We start from the raw sequence: 18606 nt of genomic DNA on the forward strand, positions 1-18606 counted from the left end.
ATGTTCCTGTCCTCAAAATATGTTCCAAATTCCTCAGGAGATCTGGGTTCTAGTTCCAGCTCTTTACCTTTGGCAGCCTACCTCCTCTCTGGACCTCAGTTTTTCCATCTGTTAAATGAGGTCGGACATGGTGCTCAAGCTCCCAAAGATAGAAAATCCTTCTGGCTGTAACATTCTGGGATTCTCTGCCCCAGAATTCAGCCCAGATCCTCCCAAGACTCCGCTGCTCCGTGGGGTGAGTCAGGAACCCTGGGAAGCTGCAGTGACTCGCTTGGACCACCAGGGGGAGAGGGAGCATTCCACATGATTCCTGCGGAACTTCTGTGCTGACCCTCCTGGTGGCCTGGAGGGTTACTGCTCTTCCTGACTTGCCTCCTGTCACCTCCTGGATACTCAGCTCCTGGGGATTATCTTATTTGAAAATACATATATTCACTCACTAAAACTCTTTGAGTCCCTCCTCTGGGCTGGGCCTTTTGCTGAGTGCTAGGGACCGCCATCTCTGTCCTTGGAGGAGCTCCCAGTCCAGTGAGGGGGCAGAAATGCATGGAGGCCACACCAAAGCAGCATGTACTGTGACTGGGGGTAGCAGAGTTCCCATGGGGATGCCGGGAACCTTCCTGGAAAAGCGATGTCTGAGCCCAATCCTGAAGCATGAAGCAGAGTTTTGCAAGAAGGCAGGGGAAGAGGGTACGTACTCCATGTAGAAGGAACAGCACATGCAAAGGCCCAACAGTAGGAGGCAGAGTGAGTCGCAGGTAGGGAATTGCAGGTAGTTCTGTGGACTGGGAGGCAGGACTGTGTTTGTGAGAGGCAGGGGAGGTGAGCAGAGGCAAGCATTCATTTGCTCAAAAATATTTATTGACTATTTACTGAACACTAGGCTAAATTGTGAAAGACCTTGCATGACATTCCGAAATCCCAGATCATTTCCCTTCCTGGGCCCTGGTCTGTTTGCCCATACATTTATAATAAGAAATTGTTTCTAAATTTAGTTAATTACTGCTTGGCTTTTCCTGTCTCCCCATGGGGATAGCTACACTAGAGGAAGTTGGGACAGGAAACTGTTCTCAGTACTGGGAATAGCATCAAGGACATCGCAGCCCAGGACAGGTGTGAGACAAAGAGCAGGAGCCAAGGGCACAGGCTGGCCACTTGGCCTCTGCTCTCTCTCCTCGACTGTCCATGTCTTCGGAAGGCGTGAGATCCAGCAGCCTCACTCCGCCCAGAGCTGCCCTCTTCACCAGTCTCCGTGGTTGGTCCCATGTCTGGATATGTTTACTCTTGAGGGGAGGGTGTTTGCAGGTCTGGAGTCAGGGCCCTGCTCGGGAGTACAGGGGGTGGAGAGCATCCTGGGCCAGCTGGTGCCAAGGGTGGAGTTCAGTGGTTGAAGGGGCAAGAAGGAGGAGAGGGCACGAGATTTCTGAAGGGAAGTCCTGAAACAGGGAGAAGGTGGTGTCTCAGTCAGGAGACAGCCCCCGCCCCCAAGTCCCCTGACCCAGTGCCTGGCCCAGGCCCTAGCAGAACTGATCCTGGTGGAAAGGAAGCAAGAGGGAACCATCACTAATTGCTCAGTTACAGTGTGCCAGGAGTTTTGCTCACATTTTCTCACTAAAATGCCTCAATAACCTTGTGAGGGAAGGTGATTGCCACACACTGTATTGTGGTTGGGTTTGATAGTAGTGGCACATGCACAGAGAGGTTAAGTAACTTGGCCAAGTTCACACAGTAAGAAAGTGGTGCTGTTGGGTCAGACTCAGTTTGTCTGATGTCCCAGTCACATGTCTTTGCAGTGTATCACTGCGGCTCTTTGCATTTCGTGCCTCCCTTCTTTCCTTGATGTGGTGAACCACATCCCTCCCTATCTTCACATAGTAGTCTGTCTGGAATACCCTGTCTTCTGTCCATATTCTTTACCTGGTGATGTTCCTATTTTTTTTAGGTCTGGTTCATATGTTCTTTGTGAACGGTTCTTTGATCCTTCCAGATAGATTTTATTTTGTCCATCCATTCATCCTCTGCCATCCCTTTATCCCTTAACTTGTTCCAGAAGGATTTCTGTCTGTCTGGGTAGAGCTAATCGCTGCCGTCTCTGTGATCCCACAGCACTTTGTGAAACAGGTGAGCACCACCACACTTGAGCGCATGCATTTGTTCATGCACCTGTCAGTCTACCAGCCTGAGGGCAATAGTGGGTCCCTTTCTGTTCCTGGCATTGCCCAGCACAGAGTCTGCTTTCTGTCCACTTCACCCTGATTTTTCTTTTGCACAGAAGTTTCCTCAAATTTGGCCTGTTCTTCAGAGAGAGAGAATTTTCAATGTCTGGAGTGACTTTGGGTTGAGATTAAGAGCACTTTTTTTTTTTTTTTTTTTGCCAAGAGTAACACTTCCAAATAGCTGCTGTGAGATGGGAGAACTGAATTGGTGACATCACTAACACATGGTTCCATTTGCTTTCCCCAGAACCATGGGGTGATCCTAGAACTGTAGACAATTCTGGACGTTTTAAGGCCCCTATGCTCGCCTCATCAGCCTGGTTGGGTAAACCTTTGCTCACAACTGGGCAAGGCCCAGTGGCTCAGTGTGTGTCTGGGAGCTCATGGAGGGATGTGGGGGCATGAGCCAGTCCTGGATGGGTTAGGGCTGCACACCATTCAGTGTTTCCTAGGTTATGTTGTGGTAACAGACACACCATAGCATGCCCCAAATAGGGGCTTTACAGTAACAAGTTTACTTTTCACCCACGTTATATTTTGTCTGTGGTGGCTGTGGGTTGACTGTGGCTCTGCTCCATGTGTCCTCTTTATTCCAGGATCCTTGCAAAGCAGCTGTCCTTATTTGGGACATGACATACTCAGGACAGAGAGCAAAGAGAGAAATGGCCGAAACACACAATAGCTCTTAATGTCACTTTCAATAATCCATTACTCAAAGCAAGACATATGGCTGAGTCAATGTAAACCGCTCCCATAGGAGGCATGCCAGCTACCTGGCGATGGGTAGGGACGTAGACACCTCTTATGGGGAAAGGGCAGTAACTAATTTTGGCCCCACTGCCACAGAACGCAACCTGTCACAGGCCAGAACCATGATGCAGACTCAAGCCAACATTGTCCGCCAACCTTATGTGGCCCAGGCACGTGCTCTCTAACTTTAAGAATTGATGATGCCTCTGGAGAAAAAAGATCCACAAATGGGACATAAAAGTGTGGTTCAGGCTGTGGGGCTTACATAGGAGTACAGAGAAAGGAGGGGCAGGTGGGGATGAGCTGATCAGGAGACTCTTCTATTCCTTGCCCAGCAAACTCTTACTCTTCTTTCAGGGTTCAATTTTAAATGTCACCTCCTCTAAGAAGCCCTCTGGGATCGACCCTCTGAGCCAGGTTTGCTCTTCCTCTGCTCATGTGCCCTTTTGCTTTTCTCGTTTCATACCTACCACACTGTATGTGATGTCTGTGTATGTGTCTGAATCCCCAGGGAGCAGTTGTATGCTGGAGCCGGCTTGTACCTGACTGTGAGAGTTTATGATGTACATCTCTTCCCAGCTCCATGTTCATTCAGTGGCATCATGTGGGTAACTTGAAATCGGCCATGGTAGGAGGATTTACATCACAGAAAGCAGCAAATGCTACAAATAAGGACTATTTTCCTCCTGCAGAGGCAGTGGTTAAACACTTGCCATCAGCCATCGCCCTGGAGTAGACAGCGTGAGGGCCGAGATGAGCCTCGCTTACTTCTGTCTTCGTATAATGTCTGGCAGAGGCACTGGCTGCTCCACAAGGAGTGACTGACTGAATGAGCCACTGGAGGAATGAGTGAACGCAGTTCTGGATTGTGGGACAGAGCAGTGAGTGAATGCATGTGTGCCTGGACTGGAGTTCTGTTCTGTCTGTGTCTGTTTTTCCTCCCAGGATACCCTCCTCCTCCCAGGCCCCTGGCTCTGTGCTCATCGCCCCGGGGGAGGTATGTGACGGGGCAGAACACAGGGGACTGCAAGCCTTTCTGGTCTTTGTTCTCCACATCTCTGAGTTTTTGGAATTGAGATTTGTTTACAGAGGAACTGAAGGGAAAACGAGGGGTAAACAGAGTGTCTTGAAGAAACATAAAGGGGAGGAAAAGAGAGGTGTGGTCAGGCCCATGTGTCCTAAGCAGCTTTGCTGGGAGGTGGTAAGAGCCCCAAAAGGAAGGGTTGTGGGGTACATCCAGGACACAGTGCATGGAGGTGGCAGAGGACAGCCAGTTGTGCAGGGTCAATCGGTGTGGGTCACTGCTTGGAGAATAAGTGCCTGCCTCTAGCCCCACACGTGGCATCGTGTAAGGTCCCCAAAATGTGGAATGACCCCAGAAACTTGGGATAAGAAATTTACTGAGAGGAAACAAAGAGAACGACATTTCTTGCACTGCCAGGTTTATACTGTCACTCACGAAGAATTTAAATCAGAGGTCGATAAATGTTTTCCGTAATAGGCCATAGAGTAAATAGTCTCAGCTTTGTGGGCCATACGGTCTCCATCACACTATTTGACCTTGCTGGTGTAGGGCAACAGCAGCCACCAGCATATATAAATGAATGAGAGAGGCCATGTTCCAATAAAACTTTATTTATGGGCACAAATGTAAATTTTATGTAATTTTCATGTGGCTTAAAATATTCTTCTTTTGATTTTTTCCCCCCAACCATTTAAAAATGTAAAAGGCAATTTTCACTCACAGGCGATGGTTGGTTAGATTCAGCCTGTGGGCTGTAGTTTGCTGACTCTGATCCCGATGACAGTGCATGGAGCAGCCAGTCCGTCACCAAGCCAGCAGGGTATACGCGCCTGGAAAGAGGGTGTGGAGAGGACCTGGTCTAGGGATCGAAGCATGAACCTGACTAGAAGAAGGATGTCCCTTCCTTTCTCCCTTGGTGCCTTCCTCCTCAGCCCTGCTCTGGTTTTCTGGGCCCTGGTGCATTCTGCAGTCATCCAAGGTGCTTGCCTGCAAGAAGCTGGGCCCTCCGTGGGCGGGTGGCTGGGCAGCTGGACTCAGCAAGGCGGGCGGCTAGCCGTGTTCAGTCTCCGGGAAATGAGTGTGGACATGGCTTGGGCCCAGTGGGGCGGCCCACCCTGGTCTGCCCAGATCAGGTTCCCGGTGGCGTCTGAGCACTGTAAACACAGCGGCTGGACAGGCCACCTCTCCTGAGGCCCACTGGAGGCAGCCCTGCCCAGGAGAAAAGCAGGATTGGGGCTGACAATTTGACATAAACCACGGGGCAGTGTCCGGTGGCTGGGGAAGCCCAGAGACCCCCCCTCCTAAATGCCCCGTGCTCGTTCTAGTGGCAGCTGTTCCCAATTACTTTCCCCTGTGGAGCCAGGGGTCTTTGGAGTAAGGAGGCTCTTGAGAGGTCCCCTAGCTATCCCTCCTGGCAGGGGTGGGGAAACTGAGGCCCAGAGAGAAGCAGACACTTACTTAAGGCCAGACAGTTGTTGCCAGCCTGGGACTAGAAGCTGGGTCTCTCACCTCCCAACACAGGTCTCTGGACTCTCCCAGGGTGATCTGGAGAAGAGAGACCATGCGTGAGTCCTGAGACCTTGCCCCTTAGCCTTCAGCTGTTCTGGGTTGGGTGTTCTTTTGGATTCATCAAGGAGCACTGGAGTCAGGAGACCTGAGCATCAAGCCCACCAGTGACTGAGGGGTCTCACTCACCACACCCTTTGAGTTTGAAAATGCTTATTTCCAGATGAGGAAACAGGCTAGGCATGGTGAAGTGACTTGCCCAAGGTCACTCAGCTGGTCAATGGGAGAGCCAAAATTCAAAGCCAGCCCTGTCAGATTTCAAAGTCGACCTTCTTCATGGTGCTCCTCGGTTCCAACTCCGACCCCGGACTTGTTGTGGAATCACAGGCACCTCCCTCCCCTCCGGGCGGCTGTGGGTGGTCTCTGAGGGCTCTCCAGGGAGAGCCCATGTGTGATAGATGCAGGCACACACACACTGACATGAGCACACAGTCGCATGTCTACACGGACAGGAGGCACTTGTGTCAATACTGGTAGCCACTCATTGACCTGTGTACATCAGCTCTCGTGGCCAGATACGCTCTTGTCAGAGGACACACACAGGCTCACACGTGCACACGTGTGTGCACACCCCCACATGCACACTTTTTCACTGTGGCTCTGGCAGGCTTGCTGCCACACAGACGCAGGATTAACAATCCTCTGTGGAGTTTTTACACTTTCACCTTCTTGTTCCTGACACATTTCAAAGTTCTGTTCAGAGTTAGATCTGAGGATGGGGGGGCTGGGGGGCCTGAGAATGGAAAAACAGGCGATTTGGAAAATTCCTGTCATTTTTGAGCTCTTTCCAAAGACGCTCACGGGAGCCACAGTGAGGCCTGCCGACGTCCAGCCTTGGGCTGGCCCCACTGCCACAGAGCAGGTCTCCCGTGTCCCCTCCCCGGCTGCCCCCCCGACCTGGCCTGTTTGCCACACCAAGCCCACCGCACTCCATTGCCTCACCTCCATTGAGGGTCCTGCAGGAGAGCATAATGCACGCTCAGCTCACTCCTCTCCAGACGAAGCCACCCCAGCAGTACATGCCCTACTATAGGTTGACAATGACAACTGATGCCAAGTGCTTGCTGAGTGCTGAGTGTCAAGTGCAAGCTGAGTGTTCTAAGTGCTTTACACATATTGATTTATTTTCACAACAAATTATGACTCTGTCCATCTTACTGACAAAGAAATTGAGGCACAGAAAGATAAAGCAACTGGCCCTACATCACACAGCCAGGAAGTGGAAGAGCCAGGATTCATATCCCAGCAATCTGGCTCCAGAATCACCATCATGTGCCAGGCCCTGTGCTGGGAGTGCCCATTGGCTTCCCTGCCACCAGATTCCACGTCACAACTCTCCTCTACACTGCAGCTGGAGGGTCAGTCCTAAAGCCCAAACGTAGCCCTCTGGATGACGTAGTCTCGTGCAGGGTCCTGGGCTCTACATCATGAGAGTGCCACCTGGGTGCAGCCAGGGCTGCAAGTGAGGACGCTGTGCTGACAGGCTGGGTCGTGCAGTCATCTGAGGTCCTGCAGCAGCTGGAGCAGCAGCCACAGAAGTGGACCCATCTTTGTCTCCAGTGCTGCCTGGCTGCCCGCCCGCCCGCCTGCCATCCACATGGTGGATATGCCGAGGAACAAGGGCCTTCCTGTCTTCCTCTCTTTCCCCCTTTTCTAAAAATAAGCTGGAACCTTCCCCTCATCTGCCCCCAATTTTCTCTTGCTTGACCCCAATGACCCCACGCCCTCAGATGAGGCCACATGTGTGCCCACTGCTGGACAGATGGGCTGACCCTGTGGTGCAGATGGTGGGAGCCAGGAGCCCGCCCTGGCCTCTGCCCCCGCCCAGCCAGCCCCTCCAGCTATGCCCTTCCTGGGAACAAAGCACCGAGCCAGCCCGTGGTCTGCGGGTGGGGTGAGAGAGAGCTTGTTTATAATAGGAAGCTCCACCCGGGTTTTATGCGCTGTCATGATAACAATTATCATCGCCCACATTTGTATACACGAAGCATTTGTAATCTGTTATCTCCTTTAGTCCACGCAACCAGATCTTCAGATTGGTATTTTTGTTCATACTTAGATTGAACAGGTGAGGAGAACAGAGAGGTTCATTTCCTTCCCTAAGCTTGCACAGCTGGGAAAGGGCAGGGTCAGAATTCAAACCCAGGTCCTCAGATTTCAAATCCTCCCTCCTGTTTGCTGAACTCTGTACCAAGCAGCAGTTTTGCAGCTTTGTGGCCAATGATGTTCTTTTAGCTGTCACATATGGAGGGCCTCTGCCAGTGTCAGACGGGCGCTGTGCTGGGAGATCCACCATGACTCTGGGAGGAAGTAGTTCTTAAACTCATGTTGGAAGAGTTATTAAACTCATTTTGAGGAGGAGGACGCTGACGCTCGGAGATGTAATGTGTCTTGCCAAAGCCATTCCGCAGGAAGAGGTGGCATCAGGGTTTAGAATGAGGGCCAAGTTTTTCTTCTGTGAAACAATTCATAGCAGTTGGCATCATGTGCTTTATTTTAATTGATTAATTCAGCGCAACAGCTTCCGAGTGTCTGCTCTGTACCAAGCATAGGGACACAGGGATAAACAAGACACACAGATCTGCCCTAGTGGGCTTCATGATCTGGCGGGAGATGGATGTGTAAACGGCAATTATGGTGCAGGGTGATAAACCATTATTAGCCGTAATAGTTAGCTTTGCACAGTGTTTATAGCTCACTGAGGGCCCCAAATGGAAATCTGGCCATTTCCATGTCTGCTAAAAGTGGTCTAATGGCTTCCCTGTTGCTGTAGTATCACATCTGTGCCTCTTGGCCTAGGATTCAAAGCCCTTGTGACTTAGTAGAGGCCACCTCTGCATCCTCATCTCTTGCTAGCCCCCTGACTCACTGTGCTCCAGCATTACCAACGGCTAGAGTTTCCTCCCACCCAGGCATGGTTCACCTTTGTGGCTTCATCATGCTGGGCCTCTGCCTGGAGTGCCTGCTTTTCCACCTCCAACTTTCTCCCGGTTAACTCTTACCCTGTAACACTCAGCTCAGATGGTAGCGCCCCTCCAGGCGGGGTGGGGAGGCAGTTTCCTGTTTTTGAAGGTGTGTGAGTCAAGAATGGAAGATCAGGGCAAGGGGACAACTCATTTAACCTCTATGGGCCTCAGTTTCCTTTTTCTATAAAATGGGCTCAAGAAGAAGGCCAAGTGTCAGAAGGAAGCACAGTGACGTGTGGCGGCTAAGAGGATTGTGAGCAGCCTGTGCGTCAGGAAAGCTTCCTGAGGACTCAATACCAAGGATGAGCCTCAGGTGATATTATTATTAATAGCTAACACTTGTATTTTGCGTACTATGTGTGGGGTGCTGTTCTAAGCTCTTAGTGCACATTAAGTTATTTAATCCTTGCAACAGTGCTATGAGGCAGGTACTATCATTATCCGCATTTTACACATTAGGTAATTGAGGTACAGAGAAATTAGGTGACTTGCTTAGGGTTACACAGCTAAGAAGGGGCAAAGCCTAGATTCTGACCCAGGCACTTGGCTCCAGAATCCACAGTCTAACTACCTTGTGATTACAAGAAGAGATTAGCATAGGAGTGGAGAGCATGGCCCACTTACACCCTGCGACAAAAACATCATTGTATGTAATAAAACAAACGAGGGTGAATGCTCTTGTTCCTCATGCTCCAGTAAACAGGGCAATGCCTTCTGGGCACACACAGGTTGGGAACGGTGGTTCCAACTCCACCCACGCCAGGGCTGGGAAGGCCATTTCTGTGTGCTGCCCACCCCCATCCTTGGCACCTCTTGCTATGTGTGGGTAATGGGGCCTTGTCTGGGCAGAAATGGCTGGGCTTGCACTGGCCCTGGGGACAACTGCCCACCGTTGTTGGAGGCAGGCAGAGGAGGCATTCTTCTCACTTTGCAGGTGAAGGCACTGAGACCCAGCAAGAGAGCAAAGGACTGGGCAGTCTCCAAAATGGCAACTTAAAGCTGAGATTTTGGACTCAGAGGCCAACGCATCTGGGTACCTGCTGCTGTTGGATTCTTCCTTCTTGGGCCCCACCTGCTGCCACGGACAGCTAAGACTGGTGGTGTCTGCTCAATTCTGCTCTCTCCCCTCACCGCCGTGGAGCTTAGAGCCCAGCATCAGGACTTTGTTTATTCGTATTCCCAGGTCAGCACCTGGTGCCTGCCTGCACCCCATCCCTCTGCCCCCAACCTCCCACACTCCATGCTGCCTTGGGGGCCTGGAAGCCTAGTCAGTAGGATTGTTCTTCTGACCTGGCCTCTGGACTCATTTCTCTCTGGAAGCCAGGGAGCATCACTCAATTGGTGAGGAGCCATTGTTAAGATGGCTCCCCCTACCCCCATTTGTAAGGCTTTTCCTGCCTTCAAAGTACTTTTCCTACCGTCAAAGCACTTTTCCAATCTGTGACCTAAGGAGGTTTTCACAGCCCATTTTTCTGACAGAGAAAAAGGCCAAGACCAGTGAAATGACTTGTTTAAGATCAGGGGCCAGTACTCAGGACTCTTACCACAAACTCATGATGGTTCCCTTCCTCCTTTCCTTCTCCCTCCCTCCTTCCTTCTCTTTCTCCCCCCTTCTCTCTACAGATGTTTATGTGGAGGAGGAGGAGGATAGGAGAATAGAATAGGCGGGCATTAGGGAGTGGACAGAGTACTGGACGGGAGACAGGCCTTGAGTTCTGATCCTGAACTTACCATTAATTTACTATGTCACCTTAAACAAGTCACTTTCTCTCAGCCTCTCAGGTTATGATAATACATTGGTTATATATTATATAAAATATATTAAAAGGATAGATGTCATTATATTTGGATTTTTGTTCATATTAATAATCTGGGGAAGGGGCTGTCATTTCCGTCCTTTTACTTGGAAGAATTATTGTAAGAATCAATTCAATGAAACATTCCTATGTTCTCATGTCTGCTTGCCAGTATGACCATTTAACCTCCATCCATCCATCCCTGATTTTCCTGCTCTGTGCCATTCATAACAAGAGAAAGACAATGACATTTAATGCCTGGCACAACTGCCATCTTTTCCAGGTGATTTCCCAGCTTTCCCTGTGGAAACTGACTGCCCATCCCTATCTCTTCTGGGACAATGTCTGACCCTCCAGTACCACACTGACCAGTTTGTCTTTTGTGACAATGAGTTCTTAACTAGACTGAGAAGCCCTGAAGGGTAAAGACTACAGCTGATCCATCTCAGTGTCCTCAGCATTGCCCAGTCCTTGGCACCAGTGAATGTTCTTTGAGTTCACAGCTTTTGAGTTCATCCCAACCCACGTCCTAATTCACCCTCAGCTTTCTGGGATAGTTTGAACCAGAGGAAGCAGCCTGGGGGTCTGCATGGCAGACAATTGCCTCTGATATCCTCTTCTCTTTACAATGTTAGTCTTATTCTACTTAGAGAGGCATTCTTGCTCCCTCTTCAGTGATTCAGACAGGCTGAATCCAACCCAGGGTTACACCGCAGGCGGGGGGAGACTTGGAAGAGCAGCGCCATCTTCTCGTGTGAGTTAGCAGTCCACGTGGTCTCAGTCACTCGGGAGCTGCCCATAGAGACCTGCTACCTGGGCAGTCAGCGCTGCATCACTGACCTCCCTGCCCATTTTCCCCTCCCTGACCTGCCCCGCCAGGCTGGTTAGCCCTGCTGTCCTGGCCATACACTGTGGCTGGGTGGGGATTGGAGAGTAGGGAGTTTATTTTCCGCCTCAGGCCTGTTCCACAGCCACCAGACCTCCACTGGCTGGCTGGGCTAGCCCATTCTTTCGTGGTTCTGGCCAGCTGTGGCGGTCCCCAGAGCCACTCTGAGTGAAAGCGGTCAGGCGTCTCCCTGGTGCCTGCAATGTGTCATTGGTAGCTGTGAACTGGCCTCCCAGCTTCTCTGCTCCCAGGGGCCAGGTTCCCACAGGGAAAGTGCACTTGATGGGCGGGCTGTAAACGAGCTGTCAGCAGAGATGGTCTTGCTCCTCCCTCTCCTCCCCACTCCCTCCCTCAGAGTCTCACTAGCTCTCAGTCACATTGGAAGAATTAAGGGCGGCTGGCAGAGGGAGGTGGCTGGTTCCCATGGCAGGGACCGTGCCTAAGTCCTAACACATTGGCAATGCATGTGTGTGCCGGCCTCAGGAAGTGAGTCCCGGCTGGGCAGACACTGTCCTGGGGATCTGTGGGCAGGCCTTTCCCAGAAAGCCTTTCTCCCTGACTGGCCTCACAGTCTTTCTGGACCAGGGCAGAGCCTCCAAAATTTTTCTTTTTTGCATTCATTATAGATTCTGTTCACTGAGTGTGAAAAGGGTCCAATCTAGGATCTGGTTCTTGGGTCCTGGGTTGACAATTCTCTGTGTGACCTTGGAGGTGCCCTTTCCTCTCCTGGGTTCCATTTCCTTGTGGGTCTGTGATGGTCTGAAGAGCTGTTGAGGAGACCATCAGGGAAATATAGCTTCACGACAAGGAAGGGCCTCATATGTGGTCTCTTTACCCTCCACAGCTAACACACATAGTTGGAATTCTCACACCCATTTCACAGATAAGGTGACAGTCTCAGAGAGAGTAAGGGACGTGCTGGCAGTCACGTAGCTGGGATTGAAACCAGGCCTGTCGTATTACAAAGCCCTTGATCTTTCAACTCTGTGTCCTTCCAGGAGTCCAGTGTTCTACAGGTCTCAGTGCCTGCTGTATACCTGCCCCTGTGGGGTTGTGAGGTAGGTGGGGGCTGTGGTCCCTGCACTCACTGACCTGGGAGCTGAGGTCCAGGGAACAGTCAACACTTCCAGACTGGGGCCTCCTGTGCCTTTGGAAGTGGTCTGGGCAGCTGAGGCTGCAAGAGTGCGCACAGCCTGAGTCCAAGGGCGGCACTGCCGTGGAGGAGCTGCTCTAGACAAGAATCTCAGGGACAGGGCTGAGGGGGATGGGGATCATACAGGTGCCTCACCCTTGCAAAGTCCAGTCACAAGCTTGCTGCCTCCCTCCCTCTTTGTGCTCATTTAGTAAGGTTTTGTTTCTCTCATTAAGAAGTGATAATAGCTGAAAAAGTCAGGGAGCCAGCTCCTTGCTGTGTCCTGTGTGAAACCTTTTGTATGCATGTTGTCACTGAAGCCTCACAGCACAATGTGCACATTTAGAGATGAGGGAATGGAGTCAGTGGGGTGGAGGCCCTGGCTCGAGGTCTTCTGGCTACAAGTGGCCAAGCAGGGATTTGATCCCAGGGCTGTCTGGGACTGTGTCACTCACTCAGGGCCAGGCTACTTCCTGGGGACCAGGAGAAGAAGCCACCATCAGTCCTTCCTGGCCCAGCTCAGATAGGAAGCAATTAGATGGGCTTTGTGGGGTGTGAGAAAACTTGGGCCAGGACCTCAGGGCGTGCCCAGACCTCCCTCTGGTCCTTAATTAACTTCTTTGGCTAGTTTCTGGAGTTTCCTGAAGGTGTGGAAAGACATTGGGGTGTCTAGAGTCTGACCTCAGACAGAATGAGGCAGGGAATTCTGGGGTCTGGACCATCAGGAAAGACATGATTGTTCCAGTCTGGATGGGGCATGCATTCTTTGGTGGTGCCAGAGCATCCAGTGCTCACCTGGGAAAGCACCAGGGCTGGAACTGATGACACATGGATTTGATTGCTTGGGAAATCTGCTTGGGGGGCCTGGGGTAGGGGAACAGGGGTGGAACAGCTGATCGGCCTAAAAATAGCACAGCCTAGAATTCCAAGGGGTTCAAGGGTGCCCCATTCCAAATTTGGAAGTGGGCCAGAGAGTTCTTTGCAGCCAGCCCCCTATGTGGGTGGCTATTCAGTGACTGGACAGGCACCCTGTGATAGCAGCCCTGGGGCAGTGAAGGTCGGAGGTCCGGTCCTGGCACAGCCTCTCCCTGGCTGAGTGACCTGGGTGCAGCAGTCTACCTTCTCTGGACCCTTACTGTTCCTTCTGCCCTGGCTGCCTGATAATTCCTGCCCTGGACATCTAGCAAGATGGTTAGGAGGATGAGGATGCATTGGACAAATGTAAACTGTCATGTGCTACATACATGTCTGTTGTCACTGCAAAAGAAGAGGGCACCCTGGGCAGGCAGAGTTCATGTCTATTTCTGGGTGTTTGGGACAAGTCTAGGCTGGCTCCCAGCCTCTTCTCCTAGATGATCCCTATTGCTTCTTAATAAAAAAATGTTTCCTTTGAATGAGCTAAAATCAGAACAGTCCACATGAAATGAACTGCATTGATAGGTAGTGAGCTTTCTGTTACTGGAGGTATTCAAGACAAAGCCAGGCAACACCTGGCAGGGAAATAACCTATGGCCTAGACTAGATGTTGCTGAACTTTCTCTGACCCTCAGAGTCTGGACATCTGTCTGTAGAGGCTACACTCTCCCAGCGCCTTTTACCATGGGAGTGCCTTGTCTAGACCTGAGGCAGACACTCTATCCCCGGCCACTCCGTACTGCTCTAGATTAAATAGCCTCAGCATCCTCACTGCCCCTCAGTTCTCAGGGTCTAGTCCTCACCACACCTGGGTCTCCTCTTCTGAGCATGCTCTAATGCTCTGGTCATGTAATCCCCCAGGGCCTCAGTTTCCCCAGCTTCAAAATGGAGATGCTAACGCTTGGAACTCCAGCGTTGCAGAGCTCTGTAGGAACAAAATGACATCAATTCACAAGCACCTCAGATACCAAAAAGGCCAGTTCCCCTCAGTGATTCTCCTGCTCTAGAGATGACAGGCTGAGGTCTAGGAAGAGGGGACCAGCTCCAGGGGACAGATGAGACAGTGACAGAGCCAGCTGTTCCATTCAGGTTTCTCAAAGTCCAGTCCTACACTTGGAGCACCGTCAAATACTGAGGAGTCTGACATCACGATTATGAACCCGAGCTTGAGTCTTGCTGTTTACTAGCTGTGAGTCTTGAGGCACACTATGACACTTCTGTGCTTTTGTTTTCTTATCAGGACATTGCAATGCCACTTTATGGAGTTGCTGAGGGGATTGGATGTGATCACATGAGGAGGAGGCCAGACTCTAAGGCATGAGACCGTGGGCAACTGCACAGGGCGCGCAGGCTAGAAATGCTGAACGCTCAGGATGGGAAGTGGAAGGGGCTGGGAAGTCAGCCAGGCCTCTGGAATGGGGAGAGATGATGTCTATTTTCAGCGGGGCTCCTTGTCAAATTTTTGCTCATCCTCCAAGTCTTAGCTCAAAGGGGCCGCCTCCGGAAGTCCTACCTGAGCCACGGGCAGAGCCGGCCCCTTTTCCCAGGCTCCTTTTCACTTTCTGATGCCTGACAATGGAAAAGCTTCTTAAGCCCATATGGGAGACAAAAAACCTGGGTTTGAATGCCTTGGCTGTATGACCTTGGGCCTTAGTTTTCTCAACTGTGAAATGGGCACTGACAGGATCAACCTCATGTATATGAGGTTATGAAGATAAAATGTTTGGTTTGATAGTGCGAATACGAGGTCTGACAATTACGTTCGCGAACTTGCCACCGTGTGCTTACGTTGGCAGCACTGTAGAAACAGCTCAGTAAGGTTTCATAACCTTGGTATATCAATGTCTCACAGCTGTGTTCCTGTCGACATGTGGTGCTGGCTTGCTGAGTAGTGTTCATTATTTTGTTGCGTGTTTTTGTGTGCCGTTGTGAGAATGTCTGTGCTTGAATTAGAGCAATGAACAAACATTAAATTTCTTGTTAAACTTGGCAAGAATGGAAGTGAAATCAGGGACATGTTAGTCCAAGTTTATGGGGATAATGCCATGAAGAAAACGTCAGTGTACAAGTGGAGTAAATGTTTTTCTGAGGGGAGAGGATGCGTCACTGATGAAGAGAGGTAAGGACGGCCAGTAATGAGCAAAACTGATGAAAACATTGGAAAAATTCATTGAATTATGTGTCAAAATCATTGTCTGACTGTGAAAAGCATAGCAGACCAAGTAAACATCAATAGAGAAACAGTTAGGAAAATCTTAACTGAAAATCTTGGCATGAGAAAGGTATGTGCAAAAAAAATGGTCTCAAAGAAGCTTTTGCATCACAACAATGCCGCAGCTCACACGGCACTGTCTGTGAGGGAGTTTTTAGCCAGTAAACAAATAACTGTGCTGGAACACCCTCCCTACTCACCTGATCTGGCCCCCAGTGACTTCTATCTTTACCCAAAGATAAAAGAAATATTGAAAGGAAGACATTTTGATGACATTCAGGACATCAAGGGTAATATGACGACAGCTCTGATGGCCATTCCAGAAAAAGAGTTCCAATATTGCTTTGAAGGGTGGACTAGGCATTGGTGTCAGTGCATAGCTTCTCAAGGGTAGTACTTTGAAGGTGATATTAGGTAATGAGGTATGTAGCACTTTTTCTAGGATGATTTCGCGAACTTAATTGTCAGACTTTGTATGTAAAACAAATGGTAACCATTGTGATGATGATGATGATGTCATTCATTAATTCATTCATTCATTCATTCAAACTTTCTGAACACATCCCTTCTCTGAGCTGTAGCTGGGCACTAGGGACACAGCAAGAAATCAAACTGTCCCTGACTCCTGGGAGCTCAGAATCTAGGCAACCAACTCGCACACCCACAATTCCAACCCAATATAGTGCAAGTTGCAGGGGAGTAATCTAAGACCCAGAGGAAACATAGGAGCCCCCCTCCCACCCCCAGCCTGCCAGCAGGGTCAGCGAAAGCTTCACAGAGAAGTTTGAGCTGAGAGTTAAAAGTTGAGTTGACTTTGGTCAGGTGGGCGAGCTGGAGAAAAGCACTCCAGGACAAGAGCACAGCATATGCCATGGTCCAGAGGTGGGTGGGACAATGGGGACCCCTTAGGCAGATTGGGGTGGCCAGAATATAGAGCAAAATTCCACTAAGGTCTGGAGACCATCTCCTCACCCAAGTAGCCATGGAGAGTCATGGCCAGAAGGAAATCAGCGAGATTTCTGGAATGGGGAGGGGCAGATTTGGGTGATGATGATGCAAATGGTGTGCCAGCGACTTGCTGGTGAGGGTGGCCCTGTCAGGTCCTGCTCCTCAGATTGCTGCTTGCAATTGGCTTGCAAATATGCCCTCAGATTGGGATGTACAGGCACTGAGAAGTGATGCCACTCAATGCTCTAGGTAAGCAGGAAGGAGCTTTACAGTTAAGAATGCCCCTGTCTGGCATTCTAACCTAGGAGCGTCTGGAGGTTGCTGAGTTCCCTACCATGAAGCTGTATCCACCACTGTCCTCTGTGCCTAGCACAAGGTGGCACCGAGTAGGTATTCATAAATATCGTAAAATCAGATTGAGATGGCCATTCAGAGGGAGGAGGGACTCACAGAGAGGGGCAAGTTGTCACAGTGAGACAAAGTGACCCCCGCCTGCCTACACCAGCTGGCTTTCTCTGCTCTACCCACCCCGTCAGGCTCCTGTTCTCCCTTCAGCCTGGTGTAGAGGGCTCATGGAGGAGAGCCTGGGCAGGCTGAGCTGGCACTCACCTCTACCCTCCCCAGGTTCTGAGCCTTGCCGCTCAGGACGGCCTGTGGGCAAGCAGCAACCTTCGGAGGTCTCCTTGAAGCCATCCTTGTCTTCTTGACGAAAGGCATCTGGGGCCCGCCAGCCCCTCCTCCGCCCAAGCAGGAAACACAATACACCGGTAACGATCTAATATTTATACAACGCCTTTCTACCAGATGCATCCCAACAAAGTTTACAAGCTGTCCTGCTGACAATGTATTCCAGACCTGATCCCCAGCCCCGCCCCACCCCCCATACTCCCGCCTCTTATCCTCGGTGCCAAATGCCGGTAGACACTCCTGAATCCACCTGAAGGATGGAGGCCCAGCTGGGAACGGAGGGACCAGCCCTTTCCATCCCCTCTCTGGGCACCGCACAACAGGGAGACAATCTGTGCTCATGACTGGAAAAAAAAAAAAAGCCATCTAGGGGAAGGCAGGGCCGCACTCAGGGTTTGAAGTTTGGCCAAGACTCACAGCACCCACCGAGCCCCTCCCAGCCCTCCACAGCTTTAGACCGCGGGAGGGACACGGGGAGGGCCAGGCGAGAATGTACCTCCTCAGTCACTTCCTCCCAGCCGGCTCCATGAATGGGGATTTGTGTTCATTCCCGCCCATAAATTGCCCCTGGTCACCAGGGCCGTGTTCTGTGTCAGAATCCCTGACCACCGGCCTTGGACAAAACCTGATTTGTGAAGTCCGGGTGGAAGACAAACAAATGATTATTACCTTCATTTATCCCCTCCCCGACCTTCTTGTCTTGGCTTGGACTTAAGACCTTTTTTCTCTGTCAACAATCTTGACTTTGTTCCCTGAGAAGGAAACAGCTCCAGGAGGGACTTGCAGAGATGCTGCTTGCAAGAAAACCGTTTGGGAGCAGGGTGAAAAAAGACAGAGGTTACAGGAAATGGCAGACATTTTTTGTTGAATTAAACCATTAGGAGTGACCCCCAAACCAGAGCGAGGCAAAGGGAACAACTGGATACATTTAGGTCAGGACAAGCAGCCAAGTGAGGAGCTGAAACCAATTACCATAAATGAATGTTTCTCTTTTATTCACGACCACCGTGCCTGTTCCCAGGATGCTCTTGGGCGTCTTATAAAAACAGATGAACTCCCTGGTTTTGTTCGGGGAGTTATTAGCTAATGCAACTGTTGGGCAATTTATCAAACATTAGCACATGCTGCAATTAATGACCAAAAGTCGTCATTGGCTGGTCCAAAGCCTCAGGGGCTGCCCAGACTCTAGAGCCCAGGGTAGGGTCTTCTCATTGATGGGACCATTTACTTAGGATATTGGTGCCATAACAGTGACAGCCACCCTCAAAACCTGCCCCTCCTGTAGGGTCCTTTTGGCTATGATTCTCCATGGCTACTTGGGTGAGGAGATAGTTCCCAGATCACAGAAGAATTCTGCTTTATCCTGTGGCCACCCCAATCTGCCTAAGGGGTCCCCATTGTCCCGCCCACCTCTGGACCATGGCATATGCTGTGCTCTTGGCCTGAAGTGCCTTTCTCCAGCTTGCCCACCTGACCAAAGTCAACGCAACCTTTAAATCTCAGCTCAA

The 18606-nt window shown here is 50.7% G+C and overlaps 1 long non-coding RNA gene across 1 annotated transcript; it reads right to left on the reverse strand.

The window, feature by feature from the left end:
- Positions 1-4626: 4626 nt before the first annotated feature.
- Positions 4627-17205, reverse strand: LOC141572366 (uncharacterized). The gene is made up of 3 exons (XR_012497724.2): positions 17021-17205; positions 5449-5535; positions 4627-5199 (listed from the first exon to the last, which is right to left on the reverse strand). It is a non-coding gene; the product is annotated as an uncharacterized LOC141572366 (long non-coding RNA).
- Positions 17206-18606: the final 1401 nt, after the last annotated feature.

This window comes from Rhinolophus sinicus, chromosome 14 (assembly GCF_057876585.1).
Source record: "Rhinolophus sinicus isolate RSI-liver-muscle chromosome 14, RSI-T2T, whole genome shotgun sequence".
In the NCBI taxonomy this organism is placed as follows: domain Eukaryota; kingdom Metazoa; phylum Chordata; class Mammalia; order Chiroptera; family Rhinolophidae; genus Rhinolophus; species Rhinolophus sinicus.